This window comes from Mastomys coucha, unplaced genomic scaffold, assembly GCF_008632895.1.
Source record: "Mastomys coucha isolate ucsf_1 unplaced genomic scaffold, UCSF_Mcou_1 pScaffold14, whole genome shotgun sequence".
Taxonomy (NCBI): Eukaryota; Metazoa; Chordata; class Mammalia; order Rodentia; family Muridae; genus Mastomys; species Mastomys coucha.
In genome coordinates this window covers 52199806-52207897 of record NW_022196896.1, presented here as the reverse complement: position 1 = coordinate 52207897, position 8092 = coordinate 52199806, and the positions used below count along the sequence as shown (strand labels likewise).

At 40.5% G+C, this 8092-nt stretch overlaps 1 non-coding gene across 1 annotated transcript; it reads right to left on the bottom strand.

Moving 5' to 3' along the window:
• Window positions 1-7936: 7936 nt before the first annotated feature.
• Window positions 7937-8092, bottom strand: LOC116089579. Its single transcript, XR_004118366.1, has one exon. It is a non-coding gene; the product is annotated as a small nucleolar RNA SNORA62/SNORA6 family (small nucleolar RNA).

Sequence of the window (8092 nt, the reverse complement as noted above, 5' to 3'; positions counted from 1 at the left end):
GGTATACCGACTATTTATCTCCTTATCCAAGCTGGTGGCTAGGTCCTAGTAATTATTTCAATGGGTATGATCTTGGCTAGGCAAAATAAAATAACCTGAGAGCCAAAGACCTTGGCACTCTGTTGGTAGGATTCTAAAATTCAAAGTGACCCCTTTCTTAGGGGTTGTAGTAAAGAAGAAAGAATAAGAACAACAGAGAGAGAGAGAAAGAGAGAGAGAGAGAGAGAGAGAGACAGAGACAGAGACAGAGACAGACAGAGACAGAGACAGAGACAGACAGAGACAGAGAGAAAGCGATTGCCTTTTCAAATCATGAGCAAAAGGTAAGAGATCTAAATGTTTGGCAGTAGTGCCTCCAGTCAGTCAAATGCGGCTAATCTGTATCCAAAGCCAGCTGAAGGACACTCCTCTGGGCAGATTCACCCCAGTACATATAATTTGATTAGATAGTACCTCATCCAGGAGAAAATCAGTCAGTTTATGCCAGGGAACAGGGCCTGGCAGACAGAGTTCAGAATGGCTCTAAGTTCCATCACTACTAGAAACTAACCCTTTGTTCTATACATAAGCATAGCAGCACACAACTCCCTGTGAACGTCGTGTAGCAAGACCTCTGAGGGATGACTCCCTGGTACACATACAGGAAGACATCTGCAGTATCCTTAGCAACAAGTACATACTACCATGTTCTCCTGAGAAGAGAAATCAGAACTCTAAGGAATCACAGGTTTTGAAGGAGAACCGTGTTATATATCAGCTGGGACTGTCACAACCTAGGAATGACAAGACTTTGTCCCGCCCCTACATGTGAAGTCAATGAGGAGCAATATGTTTTGTTTTGTTTTTTTTTTAAATTAACCATTTATTTTAGATTTTCCAAGTTGGCAGAGTACAGGTTTTTTTTTTTTTAAGATTTATTTATTTTATGTGTATGAATACACTGTAGCTGTACAGATGGCTGTGAGCCATTTTGTGGCTTCTGGGAACTGAGCTCCAGTCCGCTCCGGCCCACTCGCTCGACTCCCTCCGGCTTAATTCATTATAGCTATCTTCAGACGCACCAGAAGAGGGCGACCGATCTCATTACGAGTGGTTGTGAGCCACCATGTGGTTGCTGGGATCCGAACTCAGGACCTTCGGAAGACAGTCAGTGCTCTTACCCGCTGAGCCATCTCGCCAGCACCACAGTATGTTTCTTATTGCTTGAGTTTACAGGCTATATTTGCTGATGCCTGAATTACAGGTCCTTTTTAGAAATAAACCTACAAAATGTAACCTTCGAAGTGACAATGGATTCGTTCCTCACTATGTTCCTGTAAGTGGGCTGTCATTTGTTCCATATGAAGGGACATCAGAATAAAATCTGAACCTTGACTTTAATCCTGTACACTTTGATCAACAAGAGCCAGCCCCCCCGCCCCCCCCGCCGCCCCGACAGGGGGTTACAGTCCTCACCACATGAAATCACAGGCTTCCAGAATTAGTCATAAAGGTTTGACATTTAGAAACGGCCATGGAAGCAGATTTCTTGTGACTAGTTTATCCCGCTGTATTTTTAACACAAGAAGCAACAATATCTGAGGTGGTGTGGCTGTTTCATTAACAGATCCTCCGGCCTTCTTCTAAGTGTCTGCAGTACAGTTGTTTACGGTGCTAACAGTCAGCAGTGCGTCATTTAATAACAGCACAGGGTCGTCTATGAATATTGTGCAGTCTGAATTTGACATCGCAAGACTCATCATGGCTGAAATTGGAAATTAACTTTGTGACTCATTGAGGGAAATAAAAGTTAAAGAAGTCAGAGTCAGAAACATGAGAAAACAACTAAGGAAAATTAAATTCGCTGCATTGACATTTAAACTAATAAATATGATGTTTTCAAAAGCTTTTCCTTGTAAATAGAAGTTCAGATAGAAAAGCAAGTACTTTAACACATGTAGTACCTATAACTCTTCCAGGAAAGTACTAGAAGAAAACATTGTCATATTAAACAAACAACAACAAACCACATTGTAAAGCTGAGAGAATTTTGTTGTATCAGCTGTGCTTTAGATTCTAGTACCTTTTCCCCTAAAAAAGTCAAAGCATGTGAAAATGGATTCTCTTTTACATACTCCATTTTCTAGAATTATGAAAAGCCTCCCAAATTCACAAACAAGAAAACTGCAGCACAAAGTTTAAATGATTCTGTAATTCCACAGCCACGTACAATCCAATGGCTTCAAGATTTTCCTTCATCATGGAATGCCTTCTCCTTATTATTCATAACTCAGAACAAACTAGAATATTGCTTTTTTTTTTTCATGACCATGTGCCCTTCTTCAGGCAAAATGAATGACTAGAACCACCCCTTATTCTGAGGTTTCAGAATCCCATTCTTAGAATTTTGAATGTTCTCATTAACCTCCATCCAAGTACAAGCCAAGTTGCAAGATAAACCAGAAGTACTAGCCATGGTAGTGGCAGCAGGCACAACTCTTAGATTTCTGTATCGTCCAAGTCTTTAAATATCATATAATTAATAGCAAAATTGTGGGAAGACATAGTACAACATTGTGAAAAATGAACACTTTAATTTGCAGCTAAAAATTGTTTTAAAAGAGGGACAGAGAAGAGGACGGGAAAGTGATGCTAGAGAGCTCACCCCCACTAACCTCTGCTCCCTCCACAGAGTAGCATCTCTGCCTCCTCATGGTATCTCTCTGCCACCTTTTCTAGGTGCTACCTTATTCCCTGGAGACTGAAGATGTGCTGACCCGACTCAGATAAAACAAATTCAATAAAGGGCACGGTAGAGACAGCATGGCTACCAAGAAAACAAATCTATCTTCCTCTAACAAAAGGGAGGGACGAGCAGAGCCTGGAGTGGAGTTAGAATCGGCATCCATCTCATAGAGTTGTAGCCTGATGCTTCCTATTCTCAACCTTAAACTTGAACTGAAGAGGGTCAAGCAGTGTTGACATATGGACACTGGCTAGACAGAAAGTCAGACTTTGAAAAGTGTCCCCAAAAGACAATGACCAAGAGAAAATGAAGTTTCTCTTTCTCAAAGAAGTAGTTTTAAGGTAAATGGTTTGGTTTGTGGGTGTCTGCTTTATGTAACCATTCAAACACTGATTTCTTCTATATGTATATATATATATCATATGCATATGATATATATACAGATATATATCATATTATATATATTCCATATACATAATATATCATATACATATATATCATGTATGTGAAACAGAGAAACCTATTATTACAAATGCATTTTGTTATACTATATCCATGATGACAAATCTTCAACTATTTGCACAACAAAGGTGGAGACTGGGAGGTCACAAAACTGTTGTGATTGTCACAGGAAATGCTTGCATTGGACTTTCTAAGCAGCAGAGGCTGGGTGTAGAGCACTCCGAAGCTCACAGTGGTGAATTGGAAAGCACATAACATCAGCATTTCAAACTCTACCCCATCCTTCATGGACTGGCACAGTGGCTTCCACATATTTCTCTGCACCAGCCGGGTTCTGAGCTTCCACATAGTCAAAGATGCTGGGAGATGTGTTCCTGGCTGCACAGGCAGGAGGCCATCCTCTGACATAATAAAACAAAGCCCAAGGGTCATGAGGACACTTAGCATGCTCCATGGCATGATGCATTTGTTTCGTCTGTCTGTTTCAACTTTGAACATTTATGTTGTGTCATAGGCAAATGGTCACCTTTGACTGCACATAAAAATATCTACTCTTAATTGGACATAGTACTACCAGAGGACCCAGCTATACCACTCCTAGCCATATACACAGAAAATGTTCCAACAAGTAATAAGGACACAGGCTCCACCATGTTCATAGCAGCCTTATTTATAATAGCCAGAAACTGGAAACAACCCAGATGTCCCTCAACAGAAGAATGGATACAGAAATTGTAGTACATCTACATAATGGAGTACTACTCAGCTGTTAAAAACAACGAATTTATGAAATTCCTAGGAAAATGCATGGATCTGGAGAATATCATCCTGAGTGAGGTAATCCAATCAGAAAAGAACACACATGGTATGCATTCTCTGATAAGTGGATATTAGACCAGAAGATCAGAATACACAAAGTACAATTCACAAACCACAAGAAACTCAAGAAGAAGGAAGACCAAAATGTGGATACTTCATTCCTTCTTAAAAGGGGGAATAAAATACCCATGGAAAGAATTACTAAGAGACTAACTATGGAAGAGACTGAAGGAAAGACAATCCAGAGATTGCTCCACCTGGGAATCCTTCCCATATTCAATCTTCAAATCCAGACACTATTGTGGATGCCAGCAAGTGCTGGCTGACAGGAGCCTGATATAGCTGCCTCCTGAGAGGCTCTGACAGTACCCAGCTAATACAGAAGTAGAGGCAGAATAGGTAGAGTAGAATACAGGGTCCCCAATGAAGGAGCTAGAGAAAGGACCCAAGGAGCTGAAGAAGTTTGCAGCCCCTTAGTACGAACAACAATATGAACTAACTAGTATCCTCAGAACTCCCAGGGACTAAATCACCAACCAAAGAGTACACATAGTGGGACTCATGGCTCCAGCAGCATGTGTATAGCAGAGGATGGCCAAATTGCTCATCAATGGGAGGAGAGGCCCTTGGCCCTGTGAAGGTTCTATGCCCCAGTGTAGGGGAATGCCAGGGCCAGTAAGCAGGAGAGGGTAGGGTGGCGAGCAGGGAGAAAAGGTAGGGAACAAGGGTTTGCTTTTGTTTTTTTATTTTTATTTTCTTTTTTTTTTTTTTTTTTTCGGAGGGGAACCTGGGAAAGTAGATATTGTATGGCATGTAAGTAAAGAAAATATCTAATAAAAAATCTAAAAAAAAAAACCCAACAAACCAAAAATATCTACTCTTGCCATGTCTGAGACAAACATATCCTAGTATTGCCTTTTAGAACCATGGGATACAGTTTTCTAGGAGAGGGTACCCTTAAGAGCTCTGATGAGTTTTGAGACAATCCAAAAATAGTCCTTCAAACACACAATCCCCACTGAGAACCATCTGTATTGTCTAGCTTTATTTAAAACTTCTATTGATCAGAGCTACTAGCTTTTGCTCCTTTAGGAAGTTAACAGTGGGGCTGAAGAGATGGCTCAGTGGTTAAGAGCACTGACTGTTCTTCCAGATCGCCTGAGTCCAATTCCCAGCAACCACATGGTGACTCACAACCATCTGTCATAGGATCTCATGACCTCTTCTAATGTGTCTGAAGACAGCTACAATGTACTTTCATTTACATAAAATACATAAGCAGGCATCCTAAGTTGTTGCCCAAGGAAGTACAGGTGGTCTATTTCAACAAAACCATGTGTCATTCTCTGGAATATCGAGTATATTAGCTAAGAACCAAACCTGGGAAGCTAACAAATCTGCTGTCTGAAAAGAGGTGAGTTGGTCTGATGACATCTTTGTAAGTGTTTCTCAAAGGGTGTCCATCACTTGCTAAATGAGCCGGTGGCAGGGGGACTATTTAGTTAAAACCAGGAAAAAAATTGAAAGGAAGAGTATCATAGGAATTATATTCCTTGTGCTGAACAAGGTCTCACTGGTCATTTTAGAGATGTTATAATCAAACAACGATGGGATGGAAAAAAAAACACAGCAATTAAGTTGATAGACACAGGGCTAGGGAGATGAGTCAATGGACCAAGTCCTTGTTGTACTAGCAGTTCCGATTCCCAGCACCCAGGACATCTGGTACTGTGGCTCTTCCTACATTGATTCCTCATGTCCTTGAAGAAATGGGACACTGTGTTAGCATCTCAGATGTTGGGGACATGCAGGTGGTGGTTTTCAATCAACCAAAATAAAAAAAAGTGTCATTTCTACTAGGATACATCAAAGTGCTACTCAACCTGACCGATGTTATAGAAAGGGCTGTCAGCAATGCCATTACTACTTTCAAAGTTCTCCTAGGAGATAAGCATCATAGATACAGAGATGGAGAAATAGAAACTGAACTGGCCAAGCCAATCATATCATATGGAGAGAGATGTGCCCTGGATTTGAGGGCATGTTTTTATGAAGTCTGTTGAGGCTCTGGAAACTACTCTATGGCACTGGCAGAGAACACTGGAGTTAAGGCCAATAAAACAATCTTCAAATTCTCTGTAGTGCCCTAAGAAGTAAAGGAATACCGGATTAGCTTTTGAGGCTGAAGTTCCTGCTGTGAAAGACATTTTGAAAGCCAGTATTCTCAATATTGGCCTGAGAAAACATTGGACTTTTAAATTGACTAGCAGTGCTACTAGTGGATACTGAAGATGGATCAGACGAAGCAAACCCAGTCAGTGGATCCAAATGGTTAAAATGATTGAACAGCTTGATTTTACTGTCGCTAAAGACCGTATCTCTACCATAGGAATTGTCTAAGGTTTCTGTGGTCTTCTGAAATCAGGAAGTGGTTCTTTGTTTGCAAGCTCTACTGAGTGATGCAATAGTCATCCTCCGATTTGAAAATTTGCAAGAAATGCAGCTAGCTATGTAGTTGAATGTGCGGTTGTGGTACTGAGAGACCAGATCTCTTGGTTCAGACTCCATCTTAGAGAGCCTGACTAAGGTTGAACTCTCAACTCAACTAATGAGCCATTACCTAGCACCAGTTTCCAGGTTACCCCTGCCCCAACAGGACCCGCATCTAGCAACAGTTTTGAGGTTATTCCCCAACATGTCTCCACCTCCAGGTTACAGCCTGCCCCTGACACTTCACTTCCTAACAACCACCAATGAATGTTTGCTGGAATGAATTTTGCTTTTAAGAATCTAGATGAGCAGAGAGTCTGGCTATGTTTTAACATGCTTGCTTTATGCTTGACACTGAATAAAGAAGCATAATTGATTGAGTGGGGAGACACATGTGATACAAATGAGAAGATCTTGGGCTCTGGAGAGAGGGCCAAATATGCTGATATATTGGACAACAATGCAAATCCTAGATAAAGAACTTTTTCAGTTCAATGACCCTCGTAGATGATTTTATTTTTTTCTTGTTTTGAATCTTTGAAGGAGATGTTACTATGTTTAAAAAAAAATCACCAAAAGGTTAAATGATTTTCTCAACTCCACTTAGCTGACAAAGAATATAGGTACCATTTATTTAAACAATTAACCCTCAGAGAATTTTTTTTAGCAGAACAAGACTTTCAACATCATTGTGTAAGCTAGAAACACATAAACAGCCTTCAAACTTCCTTGGTTGGGCAACAGAAAAAACTAATCATTTGGTTCTTAAAACAATACTTCATTCTTCAAAAGTATCATTTGAAAAAAAGTCTTCATATATATGTATATGTATGGGTATGTGTATGTATATATATGTATATATATATATATATATGTATGTGTATATGTGCACCTCTGTGTGTATGTCTCTGTGTGTATGTGTGTGTATGTGTATGTATGTATGTGTGTGTGTGAAAATCCCATAATTACAGTTATTACCACACTATTTTAAGAAGCCTTAGTTTTGCTGTTTAAAGTCTCCTTCATGAGCTGTGAGTTCAGTTCTGCCACTGAGTGCTTATTATGTTCAGAGCACTGGATTTAATTCTTAACACTCCTCTCTCACCCACATAGCCCAAACAGAGAAAAGAAAGAAACGAAATCCCTATCTTATAGAGAGCAATGCAGAGACTTAGCATAGAGGGTTGTTCATCTGCCTGGGTCTCTCTTATCTCAATGATCATAGCTTGCTCAGCAGGGTCCATGCTCCATCTCTTTTTTTTTTTGTTTTGTTTATTTTTTTATTTTTTTTTTTTTATGGAGCTCTTTGGGGGCCTTTCCAAGACAGGGTCACTCTGCAGACCTGGCTCATCAGAGATTCCTGACTGCCTCCTGAACACTAGGATTAAAGGTGTATACCACCACACCTGGAAAGGGACACCATAGGAAGGCAGAGTGTACGTATGTGGCAGTGACCACTACCAAACTCCAGTCACAGAGGCAAGCTCTACTGGTGTTAGCGAAAATCCTGCCATAAATTCAATGTGGCACACTTCTGACACTCAGAAGTTCACTGGCCAAGACTGGCCTCTACCCTGAGCTTTAATAGTGTGCAGC